Source organism: Tympanuchus pallidicinctus, unplaced genomic scaffold (genome assembly GCF_026119805.1).
Source record: "Tympanuchus pallidicinctus isolate F22 unplaced genomic scaffold, pur_lepc_1.0 scaffold1, whole genome shotgun sequence".
Taxonomy (NCBI): Eukaryota; Metazoa; Chordata; class Aves; order Galliformes; family Phasianidae; genus Tympanuchus; species Tympanuchus pallidicinctus.
In genome coordinates, this window is record NW_026294618.1 from 33,234,586 (window position 1) to 33,260,201 (window position 25,616).

Genomic DNA, 25,616 nt, shown 5'->3' on the forward strand with positions numbered 1-25,616 from the left:
ATGCTTGGCTGTTCTAAATTCCCAACCTAACATAAAGCCTCTATAGGGGACATTTCCAACACTGGATAATAGTCTAGTCCAACACCTTTAATAAAATCAAGGTGACAGACCATGAAAACATTTGGTTCGGCACTATAAGCAAATCTGATACTGTTGCTGAAAGATGCCTCAAGGCATCTGCACAAGTCTTCAAGAGAAGTGGCTGTGCTGCCTGTGTGTGGGGGGGCTTCATCAGCAAACCAGAGCTCCTTACGGACAGTGGCAGGAACTTTGATATTTTAAACTGGCTGGGAACACAAAGGGCTGAGTTCAAACTCCATACAAAGATTCTGGGGTAAAAGTTGTCACTGAAAGGGAATTTTTTCCTCAATTAAAATTTGAGTGTTTTTTAATGTTCTGTCACGTGAGAGATGTGGTTTCATAAATTAACACAGGTAGAACATGAAGGAGTCCAAGGAATAAGCATGAAATTATGTCACACAGAGGTATGCAGCTCACACTTCATCAAACCTGACTGTGAAAGGGTACGATATGCAACTTCACTGCTAAATGGGGAGCAGAGATAAAGAAAGATGACTACAACAGCTTGCTTTCACTATGTTCAAATGCTGTTTACCTTATAAACAACAAGAGTTGGTTTTGAAAATCCCTGAACAGGAAGCTAGCAATAATGAACTATAAGCTGAATTCAGGATTCTTTTGGATGGAAGAGTTTTGTTTAGCTAAGCCTTCATCTTTGTGTCAAAATCTAAGTTAAATTTATTTCAAAAAGCTTCTGTATTTTTCTATTTTTCCCCCCTAATATAAGCACTCATAAAGCTTTTTTAGTTTTACCAGGTGTTTTCAGAAAGATATTTTCCTGATTATTTTCTCAATGTGAGTTTGCTGCATGTCTGCCACCAGATACTGTCACAGCTAGATCTGTGTTACGCAGTAGAGGTGAGGCTGACGTGGCAAAATCTACAGTGAAACACATGAAATACAACATTAAAAACAAAAAAAAAAAACAAAAAAAAAAAAAACAAAAAAAAAACAAACTTCTAAAATCTGTTTTAATTTTAAGCCAATTAACAGTCAGGCTTATGCTGATTTGTGAGTTGGAACTGGACAGGGTTATTCCTAGCTCCTAACACAGCTACTTGCAGAAATTTGATAGTGGCATGGTGTGGTTTAACAGAAAATCTCTAGGCAAGAGAGGACTGTGCGCTGTATGAAAAGGAAAAGAACTGTAGTTTTGCTTAGTCAAACCGACACTCTGTGCCTCCTTTTTTTTTCTTCTTTTTTTTTTTTTTCCTGTGAGATAAACAATTTGAAACCATGCAGTTCTTTAGAAGGAAAAGAGCAAAGCGGTAATTTGGTGTGCAAGGAGCTAGCTATGTAACATACCAAGGAAAGGGGTGAGTAGAATGGCACTGCAGAACAATCTTTCACATTTCATTATTCCATGATCTGTTGTTGCAGAAAGGGGGGAAAACAGAATTATTTAAAAAGATGTAAAACACAGCTGAACTCTGTCTCGAGACCACTACAAACTTAAAATTCAGCCATGTGTAACAAAGCCCCACAAGACCTATAAACTCTTTAACTCCCTCTTAATCAGCTTTTTTAGAAGTTTTAAGAACTTCTTAAGTCTTGGGCTGCTCCTCTGCGCAGAGATGATGTGTCCCAGACAGAAGGTAAATTGCAGTAGGTACACTTCCTAATCGGGAGAGAAATCCATCATGTGACACACCAGCATTTCCCATCCATTTCAGTTTCTGGAAATTCCCTTTCTGCTCTTGGAGGACTTAAAGCAGTACAATGCAGTCACACAGAATTGGCTGTGCTGTGGTGAGGAACCATTGCAATAGCAGATTGCCTTTCAGGTTTGGTTTTCCTGAAAAACACCTTCCTGCAGAAACCCCTGAGGTGTGTGGGACTTGTCCATAGCCCTCTGTGCCCAGTGTACCAAGGCAGGGGGAGGTGGGATGGTCAGCAGTTTAGGCACTTACATTTCCTTCTCTAGATGGTGATGGGACATGGGGGAATGGTTGCAAACCAAAAGAGGGATTTAGGTTAGATGTCAGGGGGAATTTTTTCACTGAGAAGGTGGTAAGGCTCTGGCACAGCTACCCAGAAGAGCTGTGGGTGCCCCATCTCTGGAGGCACTCAAGTCCAGGTTGGATGGGGTCCTGAGAAGCTGAGGCGGTGGGGGCAACCCTGGTGATAGCAAAGGGTGGGACTGGGTGAGTTGTAAGCTCCCTTCCAACTCAAGCCATTCTATGACTCCACGATTCTTCATCTCCACCTCCCTGGTGCATGACCAGAGACTTTGCCACTGGGTGTTCCAGCTGTTGCCATGATATTATAGATGTGGAAGCAGTTAAGGCGCATTTCCTGCAGACTAAAACACGCCAAGCATTTATAGCTGGCATATACTTAGATCATTTACCTGCGGTGGGCACTGCTGCATCATGCTAGACCTGATGCTCAGGCTTTGAGGTTTCAAGTACCTCAAGACACCTCTGTAGGGAGAGCAGGTCCCTAACCCCATTCCTCCTGACACTTGTAAGGGACGCACTCAGATGTAACTCTTCACACTTCCAAACCAGGAAGCATGATATGGCCTTGATATCTGAGAGGATATAGATTTCATTGTGCAGTTTTAATTTAAAACATCATTTGATTCTTCTGTTCAAGTACTGTATATCAGAAGTGGATGTGGCTCTTTATTCTCAGGGCTCCATTTACCTCTAATCTTGCTCGGTTTTCTGAAAGTGGGAAGATGTAGCATTTTTGTATGGTGGAAAAGCAATTGAAGAGTCTGAGAAGCCTCACTCACCTGCAAGAGGAGGCATTTTGTTTTTCCTTTCCACTCCTATGTGTCATTGGCCGGCACAGAGCCCTGCTCTGCACCTCAACTGCAAGATCCACAGGCAGGGGGCTATCGGGGCTTTCATCAATTTAATTTCTCAGTAAAATTTTACTCTGGATTGAAAGAAGACTAGAATTTGTTCAGTCGTGTCTCACATCTCCATTGCCTTGTTTCTTCTTTTGCTTAGCTTTGAAAGCACAGTATTGAAGCCGAGGTACGACTTTCCATCTCTTTACTTATTTTTTTTTTAAACTTTCATTAGCCCATTCTCAGCCCTGTGATGTTCAATAGCAAGCAGTTCAGCCCAGCCCACGGTGCAGATTAAGGGAAAAGAACAGAATAAAAATGACAGCTTCTTAATGTTTAGAAACACCTTGCGTCACGCACACTCTTTCCGGTGTTTTTCCCATCCAAGCTGCCTGCGGATTCCAACATGTGACAAGCCTGGGGCTGGGAGCAGCTGAAAAGCCGTTTGTGCCTCGGTGCAGCCCCTGGCGCTGCGCACGGCAGCGGCTCCGCAGACATCAGAGCAGAGCTGGTGTTCAGAGCTCCCACATACACACGTACAGCGTCCTGTGAAATTCAGGATGAGACTTCACAGTCCTTAGCAAAAAATACATGTTGGGAATCCTACCAGAACACTGATTATATAGGTGCAGGAACGTGGGCTAGAGGGGCAGCTTATCAAATTCTACCTCTCTGTCCGTAACCACTTTATTTTGCAGTGTACGTAAGGAAAGAAAAGGAACAAAATGGAATGGAAATCTTCTTTCAGTTTGGGGGTGTTTCTGTCAGATGAATTACTGCTTTTGAAATTCATGTTACCAATAAAAATGTTGCTTTTAAAAACAGTTGTGTTTCAATAGTGAAAGATGTAGCACAATATATTTTAAATGATGGATATAACAAATGATTTACTCTTTTCCTCAAAAACATGCCATGATCTATGTCCTTAAAACAGTAAATAGCATCCCCTTTATGCGTTTTTAAAGAAAACCACACAGCCACATAAAGAGGATTTACTCCACAATTACATTGTTACAAGTGATCTGAGGAACAGCTTTTTAGACCTAGCCGAGATCAGGTTTAACTTAAGGCAAATACCGTTTTCACTGTAATCAATGTTAAAAATAAAATAAAATAAAATTTAAAAGGCACAGTCCAAGATTAAGTAAGTACACCTAAATAAAGTTCTTGATGTAACAACATTAAAAAGAAAAAAAAAAAAAAAAAAAAAAAGAAAAGAAAAAGAAAAAAAAGAAGAAGAAGAAAAAAAGAAAAGGTTAAAATGAGATAGAAATCTCCCCTGCTAGTGCTGGCTGCTAACTGCCAGAAGCAAGAGGGAAACTTTCCTTTACTTCCAGCCTCTGAGTCAGGACAGAGCTGCCGAGGAAGGCACAGTGAGCTGGAGAAACCCAGACTGTGGCATGAGCATGTTTTAAGACTCTGCATAATCTCAGTTCCCATCCCAAGCACTATAAGGGACGCTGAATTTCATCTTACTGTTTTTAAATGACAATTCTAGAGAAAAACTAGTATGCATTTTCTCTTTCTTTCTTTTTTTAAAAAGAAAATATGAATTAAAACTGCACATGTTTTGAGGAGGTCTACTTTTGCTAGCACATCTCAACACTTACAATGGAAAAAATCATGATAATATGAAGATTGCCCTTTATTTTCTAGTACTTGGGACTTAAATCAATGGTGCAAATCATAACGTCGGGGCAATGCAACTGAATGACTCTGCAAAATCATTTTACTAAGTAGTTTCTAGCGTCGCTAGAAACTAGCAACATACTAGCTTGACATAACAGAATCTTCCTATACGCATCCAAAAAGAAAGAAAGAAAAAAAAAAAAGGTAACAAAACTGACATAAAGCAGTTTTGTGAAAGATGAACTTATAACAAACAAATCCAGTGCAATAGCTCGAGTATTTCTCTCAAAGTTCGGGTTGAAAAGACGTTACTTTCAGTAAGATCTTAGGAAACATCGGAGCGCTGGAGAACTGCGGGTAGAGCCGCTCCTCCCTCAGCTCACCGCTCCGGCCATGCGGTGGCAGCCTCGGGCATGTGTTCGGCCGGCAGCTGCGGCCCGCAGCCAGAGGCAACCCGCTCAGCTGGCACTTTCCCATCGCAGACAGCGAGGGACTTTGCTTGTAAAATTGCTCAGCAGAGTGCCCTTTCTCCATACATACGGTCAATTCCTTTTAAAAGACAAAAAGCGAGAGGTAAGAGCAACATTCAAAAACCAGAGAGAATCTACTTCAGTCTTTCTTGAGGCTACATCAATACAGTGCCTTCGTACTCCGTTGCGGTTTTATAGAACACTGACCAAAATATTTGCGTAAACTGCATGAATTCCCTCTCCCCTGCCCGCTTCCTTTTTTCATTTTTCTATTTCCATGTGTTTTGCTTTCTTTTGTTTCTTTGTTTATTTGTTTGTTTCCAGAATATTCCAGTTCAGTCCCGAGCTACAAGCAGGCTTGCAGCCTTCAGCTTTATGCACCGTGTCCCAGTCCTGTGCAGTTCCAAAGCATTCTGTGTGATAAATGTTTTACTGCTCTGTTTATTTCACTGTTTGATTCCTGATGAAAAAAGTTCACAGAATTTAACAAAAGTTACAAAAAAATACAGGATTTCTCTTTGGTCTTTAAACATTATGAGGAATGATTACTATTATAAATTAGATCTTAAACATAGAGAGAAAGTAACTATTTTTAAATTGAATCTGCTCGTGGTGTGCTCATTTTAGGACGTTGAATGCATGTCACTCTTCTCCATCAAGATCTTTCCCTACAGATAGTTTCCCTCTTTTTCATTTTCTACCAGGCAAACTGCCACTGTTTATCTTTCCATCTGTGCACCTTCTCTGTAACTGTCTCCATCTTATCATCGTGTTCTTCTCTCAGGTACCTTCTCCCTTCATCTACTATTGTGATATTCTAGGTCTGTTGGGACCTACACTAAACATGCCTTTACTAAGTCATATACGCATATAATTCTTTGAATTCCATTTCTGTATTCTTCTAAGAGATCCTACTTTAATTCCTTGAATTCTCACCAATGCTCACTGGGGCAAATAAACAAAGGCAGTTACCATTATCAGTGTACAACCAGTTTCTGGCTTGCTTAAATCCACATCCTTCTTTCTATGCATTAAAAAAAAAAGGTTAAATAACCTTAATTTGCTCAGAACTACGCTGAGCATTCCTTCTCCCTACTCTAATTCAGTATGAGCTGATTTAAACCATCCTCTGACTTCTTTTGCTTATGGTGCACCACTCAGTTTCCATTCCACGTGACAATAATCATATCCAAACGAAAAAGAATTAAATAAACGTGACATTTTGTGACACACTGTATCAGATGCTTTCCTAAATTAAGAGAAACCACCCACAGCTTGGGAACCCCTGCTAGGCACATCACCCCCTTCTTCCTTTGAAGCTGGGAAGATGGACTTGGAGCCACGGTGGAAATATCACGACTCCCAGCCTGTCCTTGGTTCCAGGGTGGGCATTTCATATTTACCCCACACCTTCTTTTGTTAAATGCCCTTAAACACCCCTTTAAGGAGTGTGTCTACATCTGGTACCACCACATGGCCGAATTATGAGTTACTGGCGTAGGGATTGGCCTTTGGCTAGGCGTAGGCCCATACTCCCTCCAAGGCCAGGGAAACTGCCATGGAAGAGGTCACTACTCAACAGTGCTGGACTGGTCAAAGAGGGGGGACCAGCTCTTCCCAGGAACCAGGGAAGGAAAGGAGCCGCAGTCCCCACCTTGGTGATGCCAGAGCATTCACTGAAGGGAGCTTCGTGCTACACTGTGCCTTGCATGCGTGCAGCTCCTCCGGCTCTGTACTTCCAGTAATTCAATCAGGACAGTCACGTCGTAACCATGTGGAGTCAGTTACCGAGTCACAGTGAATTACTGAGGAAAGGATTTCATAATTAAAAAGGACAATAAAACAAAGAGCTTTCCACAAAAGTGGAGTCCAGAATTGTAATGATGACATATGAGAAACAAGAAAACAATTACATTTGGGCTTGGTTTAAAGCAGGGCAGCACCTCTCTGGAGGAGAGCCTGGTCCTATATCCCCCAACAGCCCATAGAGGGTCAGAAGAGAGTGAAAAGGAAAGAAGTGAGAAAGAGAAGTCATAAAGAAGATGTCCGCTCTTGTAGATAGACGGGAAGAATTTGACTGGGACAACCAGATGAAAAACAGCCCAAAACTAAGTATCAGCTGAGAAGTTCAGGAAGGAGGAGAGGCATGCATGTTTAGGAAAAAGCATGTCTGTGAGGGGACGTGAGGAAAAGCAATGTTAGCAATCAACATTGCTACCATTGCAAGCCTTCTCCTGGTCTCAGTGGCCTGGCCCACGGTACTCTATAGGAGAATATTTCAGGTACTGTCCAACTTCTTGCACTATGTCTGTCTCTGTGCTAACCAAAAGCCTTTGTGCCAGCTGGCTTCAAGGCACTGAACCAAACAACTTTCCTGGCAGGCTGAACAACAACAGCAAAAATTGCTAACAGGATTGGATTTAAGCTGTCCTGCAGTTATTTACTTTCTGCCTTTTCTCCAGATTGCCACATAGTCAGACTCTTCCTGAGGGAACCAGGCCACCACCAATTCCTCCTTGATTTTGTCCTACCTGGGCACATGTTGTTGTCGGTGATGACGTTACCTGGCTGCTTTGCATGCAATACCCCTTTTTTGATTTCCAACACATTAGAAGAGTTCTTGTTTGAAATGCAAAGCTTTGGCTGTTTTAAGATCCATATGTGTCATTTATATGGTCAGCTGCTGCCTGGAACAGGATAGCTGGGATAGTTTTCACCTTTGGAAACTATCTGAACTTCCATATGCAGTGGAGGACATGGTGTTTCACAGATCAGGAAACCCACGTGTTCCCTCTGTCTTTAATAATGATAAGGAAGGCAAGGCCCCTCAGTTCTGTCTTCCAAAATACTCAGTAAAGTTATTTTTGTAAAATATTCTGAACTTCTACAAGTGAAAAACATTAATGGATAATTGTCATCGTGGTGCCTCTGAGAAGGCACGAGGTGCATATACTTACACTTTATACTATAATAAAAATGTTGATTTTATATGGCAACATCTGTTTTCTTCTTTATTTCCTGGATTAAATGAAAGCCCTCCGTTGAAATTCAAATATGGAATTAATCCTCTCTTTTGAGATGAAAAAGAGGTGAGTTGTCTCCCTGTCTGACTATTAGTCAACTAGGCAAAAAGAGTCATTTGCTTTATCTCATAATTCACCTGCTGGAGAATTCCTCACAGGCAGGTAGATCTTCTGCATACTGTGAGACTGTCCTACCAAGTCTAGGAGTTCACCTGCCAACACAGAATGTCACAGAAATAGGCGACCTCTGTGAATTGCTGCTAAAAAGTTCAGAGATGACTTTACACCTACCACACTGAGACAGAAAGATGATTGAGATTGGTACTCCATTATTTTAGCTGGAGAAAGGCCACAAGTTTCAGAATAACATCAGTTTGTCATGTTGAGCTGAAGCATTTTCAGAACTGGTGCATTCAGATGAGTACTGTACTCTGCTTTGGTTGTTTGCTTGTTGGTGAAATATAACTAATATCGCATGAGTGAATGAGTGAATTTCTTGTTACCTCTGCATTTCAGAATAATGTCACTTTGCTGATGGTCTTTCTCTTGCAATTCATCTTGACTAGGTTCCATGTAAAAGTGAAAGCAATTTTTCCTATGTCTGCAGTTTTTTGGTACAGAAGCATACTATGAAGCTCATTTAAACAATTCAGACAAAAATCAAAACGTATAAACATGACATGTTTTTGCCTGTGTAAAATATTGGTGTATTACCAAGATGGCTTTCCTTCTGTAGTGTGACTGGTAGAGGAAGCCGAAGTGAAACACTGACAGGCTTGAGTCTGAACCAAATCCCACTTTCAAACCATCAGTCAGGCCTGGCACACACAAAAGAGGTGACAGAGAGGTTGTGGATGCCCCGTCTCTGGAGGGGACAAGGCCAGATTGGATGAAGCCCTGGGCAGCCTGATCTAGTATTAAATGTGGAGGTTGGTGGCCCAGCATGTGGCAGGGGGAGTGGAGATTCATGATCCTGGACGTCCCTTCCAACCCTGGCCATTCTGTGATTCTGTGAAAAGAGAGCCCAGCTTCACAAACCTCAGTGAACCTTTTCAAAAGGCAGCTGAGGTTCACTCTTTTTCAATAAAGCACAAAACCAAGGAAGCTCTAGATGTTAAGTCCTGTTGATGGCTATCCACTTGTGGATAACTCAGTTTGGTGAAATGAATGATACATTTTCCTAACTTACTGGGACATTATTTAGAAAATAGTTTGTATGAAAAGATCTTATATCCATTTCCCTGACCACCTGATGCAAGAATTCAGGTTGATTCTTATGCTTTGAGCTGCTACCACACCTTAACAATCGATAGTAATTACCTGCTTTATAGTTCCTTTTCCAGATGCTCTGTGAAACAATGCAGCACCTTTAAATTTAGTTTTTAATATCCGGTAATTCTAACATCTGAGTGAGAAAAAGTGTATAGCAATGTACATTTTTCTCCTTGATCTCATGGGCAAGCGTTGTCTGAGGACTCTGAAGCATTTGACATTGCATCCTCTCCTGGATCAAAGAAAACTCACATCTGCCTCTCAGCTTGGTATGGTCATTTAAAACATCCCCTCCCTCCCCCAGCTCCAAAAAACAACTCTAACACAAAGCCCATCCACAAAACTCACTAGAGTTTGTACAAATTATTTTTTTTTTTGGCATTTAAAGCAAGCTCCATTGAACTGGACACAAATAATTGAAATCTTTCTTCTGGGTAATAGCAGCACAATGGGACTGGAAAGGGAATAGTGCACACCTGGATATACAAACTCCCCCAATCAAAGGGTTAAAAACAAGGGATCATTTGTTCTAAAGGAACACAAAAAACACATTCACCAAACAGCTGCTGTACAACTTGAAACAAAAGCTTATTAAGTGGTAAGTTTTAATGCAAAAATATGGGAGGGAGGGAGTACAAAACATCTCTGATCTCTGCATACCTTACAGTCTTAAATCTGCATTCTCCTCACACCAGTAACAGCTCAAGAACTCAGTTTGCCTCCTTGTGTCTGACAAGCTTGCATCACTCTTTAAAACAACCACAGCTGACAAACACCACCAGAATTGAATTATGTCAGCTTGCGCTTGCTGCTCCCCCATTCTTCATTAGAGGTAGAAAGATATTAGTGCTTGGTTTGTGACCACTGTAGTTAAACACCTTAAAGCCTATAAGTAAACTTCCCTGTAAATCAAAAAGGCAGAGAGTTTTCTCATTTCATCAAGTGTAGTTTTACTGTCTGCTGTCACCACAGCTGTCAGCAGGATGCTTAACTGCTCTAATTGTCTGAGGGCTCATTCCCTCACCCTAACTAATTGTTTAGATCTGCTAATCTGCATCCGTCATCTGTGAAGGGACTAAGGGTGTTCTCGTCTCTCAGTTTATAGGAACCAGCTATAGCAAGTCCGTAACAAGATCTGCAGGGTTTACCTACTGCCCTGTGGTGAGATGGTTGCTTGCAATGGGGTGAGTGATGTGTCGTGAGCTAGCTAGAGGATAAGAATAAAATCTTTCGGAGCTGGTAAATCACAGCGGTCACCCAAACTGTGGCTTGCTGAGAAACAGTAGCATATAGTAAACGGCTGCAGCCCTGTAGGGTCAAACCCAAAGAGGACTGGAGAGAGAGACTGCCTCAAAACTTGGTGTAATTGAGCTTTTAAGTAGATCTGAGTATTTGCCATGTGTACGTGCTTCTTTTTTTTCAGTATTAGGTATGAAAAAATAATGACGTGAGTATACACTGCATCTGTATATCAAATCCTCTTTTAAAATAATCCATGGCATTTCAAAGGACTTTCATCTCAACTTATTTATGCAAGTTTGATACAGTGTGTAGCACTTCATTTGGTCAAATGTTTATCAGAATTCATTTATTTAAAGACCTCTTTGTACATGGATTATCTGCATATGGAATATCATCACTTTGTGGGTTTTAGATTCTCTAGGATTTTCTGGTCGTTCTGTTTAAATTCCTCTTGGGTTTGCCAAATATTTCTTGTAATTAATTATGGCTTGAAATTATCTAGATTCTGTAAATAGGATTCTAGCTTAAATAAGGACCTAAGCAATTGCAGGTTGCTTCTGTTGCCAGTCACAAATTACTGGAATCACAGAAAGGTGTTGTTTTTTTTTTTTCATTTGTTGTTGCTTTTGTGACTGCAACTTAGTGTCAGGATTTATTTACATCTATGAAACCTACCCTTGGACTTGTCAATGTGGCTGATGTTTAACAAACCCCAGTTCTCCACATAGCCTTATTATACTGCTTGGAACTTAATGTAAAATACATTTTGCTTATCTTCTCTGGATAATTTCCAAGTCATGCTATTTCTCTTGTTTTATCCTTTCTCTTTTCAGCTCTTTTCTGCTGTTGCTTTTCCTCATCCCTTTCTTCCCTCAGCCAGGTGCCACGCCACAGCTCCTTGCTGCAGATGCTGAGCCTTGCTGGAGCAGCCATGTGTAGCTATCTCAGCTCTGCTTCTGGCTGCAGAGTGCCAGCTATGTGGATGGGAAGGTTCCTGACAGAGTAAGAAAATACAAGAGTGTTATTTAAGATCTGTAGCCATTGATACTCTGCATTTCCTTTGGCTAAGTATGGGAAATAGGAAGTTTGACTCCAAGAAGCTCACATGTTAGGATGTGTAGATATGGTGAGTTTTATGTGAAGAGGGTGTTGATAAATTGTAAGCACAGAGATGCTGGATTTCTTTGAAGAATTAATGCTTAAATCAGAAAAATAGGCAGAGGGCAGGAGGAAATAAAAAAGAACTTTCCTGCTTTACAAATGGGGAATAGAGACATTGAAATCCTGTATTTATAACTCTTAAAAAAAAATTAGAGTGATTATTTGAAGTTAGTCAGTTAAAAGATCTCTCAACAGACAATTAAAACAGGTAGGATTTGCTATATTCAGCTATAAAGTGAAAAAGATGATGCTGAGTGTATTGTCTCCTAATCTCTGCACTTCAGCTAAACTCCTGAAATGTGATGGGATGACTTTTGCCCGTAGAGATTAACTGAATTAGTCTTACACAGGAAATTCACAGCAGAGCCAGGAAGCAAGTTTACTGCAGAGCCTTACTTCTAAGACAGGACCTCATAAAATCAGTAGCCATCCACAGTCAGGAGATGACCTGTCCTTTGCTGTGTTCCTTGTTTCTCTATAGAGTTTTATTTTCAGAGGAAGTGATTATAACCCAGTCTGTAAGACCTCATTCCTCATTTTGTAAATGTTCAAATCTTAATAAGAGTACAATTATGAGAAAGGAGGTTTTAAATGAACCAAATATGTGCCAAGTAGATGAAGGAATCTTTGAAGTGATCCCACCTTTGATTTATATACTGACAAAACCTTGAGTTTCAATCTAGATTTCCTCAGCAAATCTCTTAAATCAAAAGTTTCACTGCACTGCAGTTCAGGAGTTAATCTGACTGTGAGACTAAGGGAAAAATATTGTACCGCAGAACAGTAAACTGCTGTAAGCCTGAAGTTACACTCAAGCTAAAGAAAACCATGCTTTGTGTTATTAGTATGATAGGGCCTTAGCCAGCCCACAGCTTCCTCCTGATTCTTGGACTGCACTCCTATGCTCTGGGAGGTTTCTAATCTGGGCAAATGTTTTCTGAATTGTGTCCTCTCTTCAGAGCTGGAGTCTCGAACTCCAACCAGGGAGGACAGAGCAGCACTTCAGTTTGAACTTATTCAAGTATTATTGATATATTACATTTCATAATTACTTTGGATCTTCCTTTGCATTGTAGTAGAGATGTATTTTGGCTCTACAGTAATACAGACTTGACACCTCAGTTATAACAGTTCTTAGAGAGTTATGAGGTGGCCTTTGGTCTTTTTTCTTCATGAACCCAATTTAGCAGAGAATTTAAACAAGTGCATCTCTCTTCAACAAAATGCATTGGGCAGGGGGTCAAAAGCAGTGAGCCTGGAATTGAGGGCTGCAGACTGATAAGCTCCATTTGAGCCTCTGCAATTGGCTCAGGGGGAGAGCACTGAGCTCCTTCTGGCAGGGGAAGGTCGTGGGCCCCACTCTTCACTTCTTGGCAGAGTGCCCTAACTACTAGGGTAGCAGGCAAAGCATGATCAGTGCTGTCTGGACAATGAGTGAGAAAGAACATCACAGGAGTGAATTACACTCCTAAATCGAGGCATTTTAGGCCAGGTTGGATGGAGCCCTGGGCAATCTCATCTAGTGCTTGATCCAGTGGCTAGCAACTCTGACTGTGGCAGAGAGGTTAGAACCTGGTGGCCACTGAGATCCCTTCCAACCCACGCCATTCTTTGATTCTATGATCCAACCAAAAATGTCAAAGCTTAAATCTTAGGCATGTTCATCCCAGGATGCAGAGAAGATTTCAGATGTGATTGCTCTTCTGGGGACCTCAATATGTTATGGGTGTCTCCAGCTCTTCTTGTTTATGACACTCTTAATCCTTTTCTTGCCCTGTGAAGTCTTTTTCCAGAGCTGAGCTCTCCAGTTCCTCACTGGATCTGATGCTCTGATATCTCAGGCACCTATGAGCAAAACAATTATGATAATATTCACAAAGCAGAATGAGATAAAGACAATCACAAAGGAGTCAAAGACTGGTATCATCCAGAAAGTAAAGGAAGTAATTTTAAATTAATTACTAAAGTTTCTCTAACTAATGTAGCTAGTCAGTAAGTCTTGCAAAGTACCTTTAATGATTACTTGCACTAGTCTTTTATACCAGTGGTAAATGGCAAAAATTATACAGTTCATATTGCTAGACCATGACATTGAAAATTTTAAAAGAAAATTGTAAAGTGAAAAGGTGTCTGTGTTTAAGAATTAGAAATATCAACTTTCTTGCTTCCATGAGATCCAAAATGAGCTGAGGGAAGATGCAGGATCATTTCTGGGACATGCTAAAGGATGCTGCGTTCAATGAACCAGAAGTCCTGCTGAAGCTGATGAAGGAGAGAGATGGAAGCAGAGGAGAGGCAGGTGAGTGTAGAGGGGGAAAGAAGGCTCTGTGATTGGGAAATCCCAACTCACCAGAGGCAATCTGACTGACGTACATGTGTTAAGATATCTAGCTGTAAATGTCCTTGTTCAGTGCAGGGGCGTTAGACAAGTTGATCTTTAAAGGTCCCTTCAGCTCAAAAGAGCCTATGATTCTATGATCTAAAGAGCAGTTGAACAATTCAGAAACTGAGCAGAAAATGTCCAGACAGGGTTGTGCTGCTGAACTTGGCATGAATGGTCCTGCTTTCCCTGGGTGAGAGTAGTTTGAGTGGCCGTGTGAAATTGCAGGAAGAGAAGGAATCGACAGGGACAGGCATCCCTTGGGGAAAAAAAGAAAATGGCTGAATATTATAGCTGTGCAGCCTTCCATCCACTGTCAAAATGAAAAATTGTTTTGTGCCACTCACGTGAATAAATGCTGAAGATATTGAAAGAGCATGGTAGTCTCTCTGGAGTATGCTGTTGCACCACTAAGAAGTCCACCTTCTCTCTGTTTCACTAAATTCTGCTCTCCTGTGAGCAGAGTGCCTCTCATGGACACCGTTTCTCTTAGGAGTATTGCCTAAATGCGTTTGGATTTCTTTTCAAGCCTTCTCATGTGCCACCTCCTGTCTTCCAAAGTGGTCAGTGTTCTCACTTATTGTTACTGTGGGAAAAGCTATATAAGAAAACTGAGATGCATAAGAAAAACAAAACACTTGGAAGATGTGTTGGTGGGGGCAGTTGTGACATGCCAAGTGCTTAAGGTAGTGGCAGCTTTATATTTTCAACTCCTTTGTGCAGTAGCTTCTGTTACCTTACATGCTGTTTGTGTGCTATTAATGCCACATACATTTTTGCGATGAATGAATGTTTTTATACAATGTTTATTCTTTCTTAACTTATAAGTCCCTGGATATAAGTTTTCATGACAAATGAGAACATGCTCAAATGACACAAAAGCAGGATTTTCTTTAAAATGTATTTGCACACATTTCTTTACATTTTAGTATCAGCAAGTAGGTGATTGATTACAGGACTGTTTTAGGTGGTTTATTTTCTCATGTGCAAATTTAGAGTTATTAATTGTAATGTATTTAAGGGTCATAGAAGAGAAGGGGAGAACCTCAGCTGCATAAGCCAATAATATCTGTGGAAGCTGCAGGCTCGAGTTGCTCTTGCAGCTCTGGTGTCTGTGATGGCTCCTGTTTCAGGAGTCAAGAATAACAGTCTCCAATATAAAACGTATGGGAAATTTTGAAGTTCTCTGGCCACAACTCATTGTTTAAAAAGTAAAAATAAGAATAAAAATTTGAAATTCCAGAAGCCTCAATGTTCTTACTGCCAACACAGGGACTGCTGCTCTAGAGGAGGTGGTGGCTGCAGGAGAGAAAAGGAGAGGAGCTGCAGGAGTGGTTGCTTCTTTGCCAGTGATGCTGCCAGCACCCAGCTTGGATGTGGCAGTACCTGTGGAGCTGGGTGTTGGTCGTGCTTTCAAGCTGCAGGTCCCTCCACATCAGTAAAGCATGAAACCTACAGACTCTTCCTTGGTGGGCTTCATCATCAGTGGAGATTAATAAGATTTACACCAGGCTGCTCTCTTATTTTGGCCTTGTTTGCTTTCTTTCTGAGAAGTGGAAAGCAAATTGGCCCCAACTCAGTACCACATGCACTGGCCTTGCATAAATCCCCCCCAGTTCCCCGACCCATGGATGCTGGATACAGTGAGCTGAGTCACTGTGCTCAGCAGAGCTGATGCTTTCTACAGAGACAACTGACTTCATCACAGGTCTGAGTCCCAGTGTGTTCTTACGTGATAGGTGTCCAGGTCTGCGTCTGTCCTAGCAGTTTATTTCTTAATACATTAGTGGCATAACTCTGCGTAAATAAACAAAGCCTCAGTTTCCTGGGAAAAATGATGCTTACATAGCACTTACAGTTCTCAAAGAACTTCTGTTCAATCTCCACACTAATGTGGTTTCACAAGAAGACTGAGATTATTTTATTGCCCCAGGATGCCAGGAAATTTTCATTTGACTTCCTCAGATCTTTAGGATAAAAGTGGGACAGTAAAGAAAAGAATTCCCTTTGCTGTCTTAGATTTCTGTTCTTCAGGAAAATATGTTATGTTTTCTAAGATCTGATATTCTGTAGTTTATTTTTAACTTAGTGACAGTATTATTTTACCTTTTTTTTTTTCCACAGAGGAATATCTTGCCCTCCGCTGCTTCCTGCTCCCGGTCTTTTTAATAGGCTTCTCTTTTTGTGCAGAGTATAGATAATGCTTTTCACACTTCATTGGTTTTAGTCACTATCTATTTCCTGGCTCTGTGGAAAACAAAGGAATTGATGGCCCCCAAAATGTAGATAAATATGGCTATCATTAATAAGCAGCCAAATGATCAAGACAAGAATGCTAGTTTGCTGGAGGCATGTGGACAATTTGGTGTTGGTGAAAATGTTATGCCATAGCATGCTGTTAGCTAATAAGAAGTGTTATCATGGTGAAGAAACACACGTCTTTGAAAAACAAAATCCCGAAGCACACAAAACAAATCTAGACTGGCATTTTAACCCACTGTTTTATTTCAAGACCAAATCCTTCCAAAAGGTTTCTTCTCTTCTTCAGTCAAAACAAGTTCAAATGGGACAGAGAGAGCTAGGCACACCTGATTGCAGCCAGATTTGTCTCAGCATCACCGGAGCATTGATGGTCTATTCTGTGGGAATAAAAGGGAGTGGAGAACTGCCTTTCTCATGCCTCTTCCTGCACCTCCATCCCCAGAGGATGCTCCTTTCTATCATAAGGAGCAGAGGCAGCAGGTGCACAAAGCATCTCAAGCATTTCCATCAGAAGGGTGAGGAAAGCATGGTGGGGCATCATTTGTCAGCTCAGGCCATTTTAAGATAATCTTTTATTGCTGATGTGATGTAGTCTTGGAGAAACTGCCTACCAGGCTCAACAATGTAAGTTCAGAAAAAAAATCATACCATTAAAACAGGCTGTATATTTTGTAGGTGGCTTGGGACAAAGGACAAGAAACTGAACTTCAAAAAAGTGTTTGAAATTTTGATATAGATTACAGTGATCTGGGATATTACTTTTAGAATCCTTACAGTTTACCGCAATTTAAAACACCCTTTTATTTTCTTCTGCTAAGCTGCACTAATACAAAGTTATTGTCTCAAGAGTCCTAACTCATGTCAGCAGTCATTGGTGCAAGTCATCACTGAGAAATGCACAGAAGCAATGGGAATGAGGTTAGCAGAAGTCGTCATGACTCTCCCTAACTTGCTTCTGAGTTAAGATCTCTTGGCCATTGTCCCCATCAGGCCCGAAGTTAGCTCGGTGAGAAGCACTTCCAACAGTCTTGCTCACAGTCTCCAGATCAAGGCTTTCAATTTAACGCAGCCAAAAGGACTTGCAGGTCACTTTCTTTTACAAAAACACAGTTTTGTTGACTTAAACATTTTCCTGCAGCCATGCTTTGCTCCTGTGTGGTCACCTACTTTGTGTCACAGCCACAACCAGAACAAATGATGAATAGCTTGGAAGAGAAATGCTCTGTTGCCTGCAATGTTCTGGAGCTTCTCCATGTGGCTCCTGTGATAGCAGGGAGAGGCAGCCAAAATCTCTGGGATACAAACCTGTCTTCCTTGCTGCATTTTCCTTTCACTTCAAACATCTATATCTGTTAAGACAGATAGTAAGACACTGATCTGATGTCTGGTCTTTTGCTAAGACGTGATAGCAAGATTTTGGCTCAGAGGAAGGGAATAGGACAGTCTTTATGTGTCATTCACATTTTTTCTTCAATTATCTTGTTTGGATTTTGTTTTTCTCCATTTTTTACCTCCACTTTTCTTGAAATGTCTGGTGGATTAATTACAGACAAAAACTGAACTATAATACTAAAAATTCTGTCTCTGTTTTCACAAGCCTTTTGATGACTAAGTTGCACATGAAATGAAAATCCCAACTTTTACTATCATAACAACGGATCTGATCCATGTCAGGCACTAACTCTTTCAGATTTGGTTCTTCCAAACGCCCCTCACTTGAGTACAGATATGTCTGGATCATCTCCTGTCTCCATCCAGATTTAGTAGCAGTGTGCTGCAGTGGGATCTCACTGTAATACTGAGCCTTCCTGAACATACTCTGTTCTAGTGATTTCACTGAAATCTCATTATAAGTTATTTTCATTTCTCCCTTTCTAAGAAAAGTTAGCAGTGTATTTATTTGGTATTGCTGAAGGGGCTATACACAAAAATCTTTGGCAGTAAGACTGATAGACCCTAACATATTACTTACCAAACTCTTTAAAGATAACATTACTTTTCAAAGGAATAGCCTTCTTCCACACAGCATCTTTTGCCCAGCCATCTCGTTATACAAACAAGTCCGTGGCTTTGAAATGGAAATAATTTCTTCTAAATAGCCACATCAGGATTTCCACGGGCCCCATAAGATCCTTATGAGGGAGTTGAGCTCAGCATCTTGTCTTTCTCAAGTACCGACTTATGCTCTGATCTGGGTTTGCTTCCTTATTTTAGATTTTTGTCTACTTGTTTGTTTTTTTCTTAAACAATGAGAAGACCCAAAGCATTTCACTGTAAAATTGTAAGAGGTATAAAGTAGATACAGTAAAAAGTAGAGAAAAATCATCTCCTAATGCTATCAGTTAACTATTTGGTACTTGAACTCTTTGGAACTTGAAAAAAATATCATTGAATTTTGTGATCTTAAGGTGACAGACAAAAGATCTCTCCTATGCCAGATGAACTTCCATCAGAGGAGGCTAAAGCCTTGCTCAGGTTATGGTATTAAGTATTACATCACTTTCTCAAGTTAACGTTTGTTCAGACATATGTTCTTTTCTTTCAAATCTTGTCAGACTTCTTATCCCGTTTTTATAAGACAGCCTTGACTCTGCACTAAACCATGCCACTAACACGTTACTTAATCTAACTGGCACATTGTAAAATTTTACACATGCGCTCATCCAGATAATTACACAATTAATTTTCACTTAGTACAGCTGAAACGGGGATAATGAAATTTCCACTGGTGTACTGTTACGTCCGGGGGTTAGGGGTCAGTTTCCTGTTTGGATAAGGGTGAGTTTAAAGAGGATTTCTGACAGTCTCCTTACTTCAGCTGAGTCTAAAAACATTGCAATGGAATTTCAATTTACAGCTAAGTTCAATGGAAGGAGCAGATGTTGGGAGTGTGCCACCGCCATTCTGGGAGTGCTTTCTATGCAGGTGTAGTCCAAAGTCCATATCCTCACTCCCACTCTTTATATGAACACCATGATAAACTGACGTGATATGAATTTCTGGTCTGTAGATGCTCAAAACTTTGCAGAATTATCCCCAACCTGAGCCATTGTGGAAAGTTTTACTTCTTTGTATTTATTTATTTATTTGTTTGTTTGCATCTTCAAAGAAGTCTTCTACATAGACCACGAAGAACACTGGAGGAGCTCTTCCCCAGGCCCGTGTGATGTGGAAGTCCACACAATAAAACAGAAAGAACTGTGGCAAACTCCCACACCTTTGACAAGATCTCTGTTTTGGCACCAAGACATGCAGGTGCCAAACCTTCCATGTAAACCCAAGGCCAAATGGAGTGTGATTGCAGGGCTAGAGCTCTCTTGGACCAGTCTGTCATTGATCCGCAGTGATACACCGGACCACTTTTCTGACCCAAGTTGGAAAGCCACAGGGCTGCAGCTGTTCCCTCTAGAAGGGTGCCCATAGTGCATCAGCAGAGGAGGTTCTGGCCAGGCTGGAGTAACTGACCCTGCTTTGGTGCCAACCTAGTCCTTCTGCCTCAGAGTTGAATGAAGGCAATGCTAACATCTCCATTGATGTCATAGACTAAAGGATTAGTTCCTCAGATCAGAACGTATTGTCAGCTAGCAATAGAGACTGTGTCAGAGCGCATCTCTTGCAAACAACATCATCTTATTATACATATTTCTGTGGTGCTACTGGGCCTTGATCAGAGGCTGGGAATTCACCATCCTAAAACAGTGTGGAACAGAAGAGACAAATGTCTGCATTGTCAATTATTTTGTTTATTTCTTCTTTCTCCTGTTCAGCTTCTTTTATACTTTTTATAGTATACAGATGAGAAAGCATTAGCACTTGTTATCATAGACCTTGTTTCTCCATTCTCTCCTTTCGTTCTCTTTTAATCTCTCTCAAGTTTTTCTAAACTCATCTAGAAGTCCTGCTTTATTTAAACTTCAGGTTTCATGCTGTTTTCCTCTATTTTGGTCTCTTTGATGCCTTAAACATACTTCGCATGTTTTTAAGGCATCAAAGTGTCTCTTTCCTCAAGTAGCTAAAGATGTGACTAATAAAATCTCTCCTCTGTAGACCACACCTTATGTTATCAGTGCCCTGAGATCAGCTTCAGACACCTGGAGCAGCAGATGGATGCACTACATAACCCTCACCATCAGGGTCTACGCATTTACAAAGAAAGGAGGAAACCCCCCAACACAGATATTTCAAAAGAATAACAATTCTGTTTTACTGATCCGTAGGGAAAAAAAAAAGACACATGAATTCAGTTTGCTAAAGGTCCATAAGCAGTCTTTGCACCTCCTTTCAACATCAAGGGTTATCCTGACAGCAAAGGGCATGTCTAGGTTTTACAAAGGAAAGAGATGATATACTGTGCTGCAGACATTGCTGTTAGTTGGCATTTTTGTCTCAGAAGTCAAAGCACCCAAGGGACAGCCATCTGCATGACATTAATTGTGTGACATCGCATATGCATCTGTACCTTCAAACAATGGCAATACAATTTATTATTACAAGTTCAGTGTTATTATTAAACTTGGTTGTATTACTACCTCAGAAAGCACATATTGTATTTCTAGTGTAGTGAGTGAATGTAAAAAATGCGCCACGGGTAAAAAATGTGTGCACTAAAGAAGAATACAAAAATACTTTTTCACTTTGAAATTTGACCGGCTGTAGTAACACCACCACCTTTGTTACAACAATTATCTTCAAGAAATAGAATTGTTTTGCTTTGTTGGCATTAAAAATAGTATTTGGTGGGTTTTTTTCAGGAAATATAGTAATATCAAACTAAAATTATACAAGACTAAATCATTAATATACTTCTAATAGTATTGGTTTTTTCTTCCCTATTTAGCAACATCTTTCCTATTCTCATTAGGCATTTTTTTTAAATGCAGTAGTGGCAGTCACCATATATGACTGTAGAAAACTGCAGAGCTGACTGCAGCAGTTTTTGTATTGAATGCAGGGTGTGAGTGAGCCCCCCCCAGCTGCCACTGCTCAGCAACGCAGTGGGATTGTCCCTGTGTGAGCAGGGGTGCTCTCCATGGAAAGGCAGCCAAAAGAATCATGGAATCATAGGATGGTTTGAGTTGGAAGGGACCTGTAAGATCATCTAGTTTCAACCCCCTGCTATAGGCAGGGACACCTCCCTCTAGACCAGGTTGCTCAAAGCCCCATCCAGCCTGGCCTTGAGTGTCTCCAATGAGGGGGCATCCCCAACCTCACTGGGCAACCTGTTCCAGTGTCTCACCACCCTCACAGTAAAGAATTCCTTCCTAATATCTAGCCTAAATCTACCCTCTTCCAGTTTAAAGCCACTTCTTTTCATCCTGTTGCTGCATGCCCTTATAAAAAGTCTTGGCTTTCCTGTAGGACCTGTACACCTTCTATTTGAGTTTCAGAGTCACTGTCATCTCTTCATAAATGTTCAGTTTGATAAACAGTATTTTGGCTTACTATTTAACAAGTTTGCTTGTATAATTGCTCTCTTCAAACTGATGCAAAGTAGAGGGTCATTTCCATTTAATTTAATTTACAATGCTTGCCCAGCCATCTCTCTTGCCTCCTATTTTCTGTTCCATGGAACGCAAATGGACGCACAGTCACCTTCTTAGTTTAAAACACTGAGTTAATAGAGAAAGATAGGTTGGACTGAGAGTGAACTGTTCCCTCTCAGGACGAGTAGCTAAAACAAGGAGACAATTGTCCTCTGGAGTCTACTATCAATTAAAACAAGCGTCCCAAACAGTTATTCCCACAAGTAGCTAAACATAGATGGCTGACTTCCAGTGAGAAGTATCCCACTGTTATGAGCCCATTGTTTTTATTTAAATCTTATCTTCTGAGTTTTACTAGCTTCTCCCCATGGTGCAGGCAGGCAGGCAGGCTCCTCAAAGCCTCTGCAGAGATTTTGTCTGCATTCCCACTTCAGCAAATGATCTTTTGTTTAAAGCTGCCACACCACACACATTGTTTTAAAAGGCAAAATGGGCTACTGCTTTTCTACCATTTGTGCAAGCAGGTATCCCATCCTTCTGAGGACTCTACCATTTCTTGCTTCCAGGACAGAGGTCCTATGCACAGCTGCAGGTTAATGGTATCTGTAACAAATTGCCATCTATTTTAACAGGTGCTCCTCCTGTTGCTCTTCTCCTCCAGAGTCCTTTGCCTCTATCAGCCTGTTAGAATATGTGATGGTGAAGGTACAACCTCTTACTAGGCAGGATGTTCAGTGGAGACAATTTTTGTGATCACAGTAAAAAAGAGTGGTTGCACATTTACTGAGACTGCTTCACTCACCACAAATTGCCTGTGTTTGTTTATGTCTCCCTTTTTGGTTAAAAATACATCTTTCTTATTTCTTTTCTCTAGCTTGCCCAGATTTTTAAGTCTGTTATTTCTGGCATTCTGATGTCTCCTCATTTCTCTCTAGTTCCCCACTCCCCTCTCCCCCTCCTTCTTTTTTTTTTTTTTTTTTTTTTTTTTTGAGGAGCTGGAGGTGCTTTCCTCTTCTCTGTTTAGCCTGGCAGCCCTGGAGCAGGTCTATGTGTAAAATTCTCTGAAGTATTATTGATGACATCGATGTTGGCAGCTTCATTTACCTCCCAAAGCCTAAGAGAAGCTTTGACTTGCTTTTTGGTATTTTTAAGAAACCAGTTAGGTAACAAAATTCACATTTACTGTATGCAGGCAGTTATGGATTATATTGTTGCATTTAGCCAGTGTCTGCCATGAAATGGTAGAACAAATCTTGTTCTCTGATAGGGTGTAATTGCAAGAGATATCTGTGCTCTTCAGACCTGTGATTTTCTACAGCAGGAAGTAAGGGAGAAAACATCACTCTAAGACTCCACAAAAATCTCAGCCTCCAATGCAAAACAGCGTATCTCCCTGCAACGTCAAGAATAATGATGGGGGGGGATTATTGCCCTTCCCCTTAGTGCATTATCCAGTGCTGTTAAATTCTTAGTGCTTCAAATGCTTAAAATACAGAAGAGGGGAGATTTACATTGGATAAAAGGAAGGAGTTGTTTATGAGGAGGGTAGTGAGGCACTGGAACAGATTGCTCAGATGTGTGGTGGCCGCCCTGTCCCTGGAAACACTCAAGGTCAGGCTGGACAGAGCTCTGAGCAACCTGATTTAGCTATAGGTGTCCCTGACAAGATCTTTAATGGTCACTTTGAACTCAAACAATTCTATGGTTCTATGTCTGTATTTTTATTTTTCTGTGTGCTTTCTGACATACTAGTCTGAGGAATGACAACAATGTATTTTTGATATTGTGGTGGATTTTTCCCCTCCTTTACTTAAACAAATTTCTGTTAGGAGGAGAGGAAAACAATACATTTCTGTCCTCCCTCTACAAGCAAAGCTTCCACTATGCACATCTCAACTTCACTCATAGCTTTGGTTATATCTTGACAGCTGGATGAAGATTTTTTTTTTTTTTTTAGGAATTTTGGCTGAACAGAACATTGATATCCTTGTGTGCTGTTGTCTACAGGAGGTACTTTCATTACACTGAGCATCTTGAGGACATGTCGGTGGGATCCTTGGCACCCACACATCCCTGATCCAGACTGATCTCTAAGGAGCACAGAGCTGCTGTACTCCATGCTCAGGAAAGCCAGATAGCTGGCCACAAAGGCTACAGATGTACCATGGGCCAACAAGGCTCCTGGAATTATATCACATCACTGAGTGATATAATGGGAACATTGAACCACCACCAGCCTACTGAGATCAGTGCTGCAGACAACTGGAGGAGGGTGATGGGACTGAGGACAAAGTCTCACTGGTGCAAGTTCTGCTCTCACAAGTGTTGTATTCTTTTCTAGACTTTCCCTTTTGGGTAACATCAGAGACAGTCTGCTGGCTCTGACGGACCTCGTGCAGTACAGCTAACTGATGTTCTCAAAAGAATGGGACAAATAATATCCTGCTATGGTGCTTCGAGATATATCCATACATTTTTTATTCTACTTTTGGGCATAAGCTTTCCATTTAAAACAGTAACAGATCCAAAAATGAGTATACTTTGAACAGGCAACTGCAAGTTTCCTCCTGCTGCAGAGAAAGTGTATTGGGGAGAAAAAAATGCAAGATAATCAGAATAGTTGTGCTTGAAAGATGCAAATATTTTTCTGAACCATAATTTGATTTTCATGTCCCAACTTGGTTTGTTAATGTTTGTTATAAGAATGTAGGACTTTTATTCTAAATTAACACCTTTAGCTGTACTTAGTGAGAAAAACTGCTCATTATACCCAAGTAATTTACAAACAATATTATTATATGAAAAAAAAACAAGTTAATGTAATCTGGCATTTATGACTTCCACACAACATCAGCTGCTAAAGTAAGAAAACAACAAAAATACCCTTTATATTTGGAAAAAAACCTTAAACTAATAAGCATGTTCCTAATATTAAAATCAAGTCAGAGATTCTATTCACTTTCATTATGTATAATTTATGACACTTGGATGTAGTTTAATAAGGTCATAAAAATGCCAGTTGTGGTATCTCATAATACTTTTTATAAACTGGTTTTACAGTCTACCCTTTGTTCCAAAGTTCAAAGTGACAATTGAAATGCACAGGTTGCCCAGGGGTTCAGACTTTTTGCTGGAAGTACTGACTGGTGAATACCTTAATTTCTAATATATCTATTTTTTTTTTTCAAAATCTTGGTAATTGTGGGGAACATTCCTTTCCTCCAGATGTGCCAAAGCTGATATTTTTCAATTTAAAGAAAAATATCAAGAATTCGGTAAAAGGAACACATTTTATTGCTGTACACTTTTTTTTTTTTTAGATGAAATGAGAACTGTGCAACATTTATTCCTTAGCAGGTCAAAGTCAAACAATACTTCTAAGTGCTGTTACAATAGTGGCATTATATTGTCCCTTGTCAGCTTTCAATTACTTCATCCACCTAGCTGATCACTGACTTATTTCCTGGCTTAGGTAAATAGGGCTTTTGGTGCACTTCCCTTAAGTCATTTCAGAGAAGATAAATTAAATAATGATTGCAATTTAATATTGTGATAGTGCTAAAATATTTCCTTCAAGCTTCAAGTTTGACCACAAGTTTCCAATAATATACTTTTTTTCACTTGCTCGCTCAAACCTGAGGTTTTATTAAATTCTACAGCTGCAGTCAGTATTTATGTTTTCATCTAGCAAATTGGACATTTTAAATAATAAAGAGCATGAAGTTATATATAAAAACAGATAACACTTGCAATTCATTTAAGGTGGAAACTTTATTTAAAATTAATCAAATTCCGCACAATATGGCACAGAGG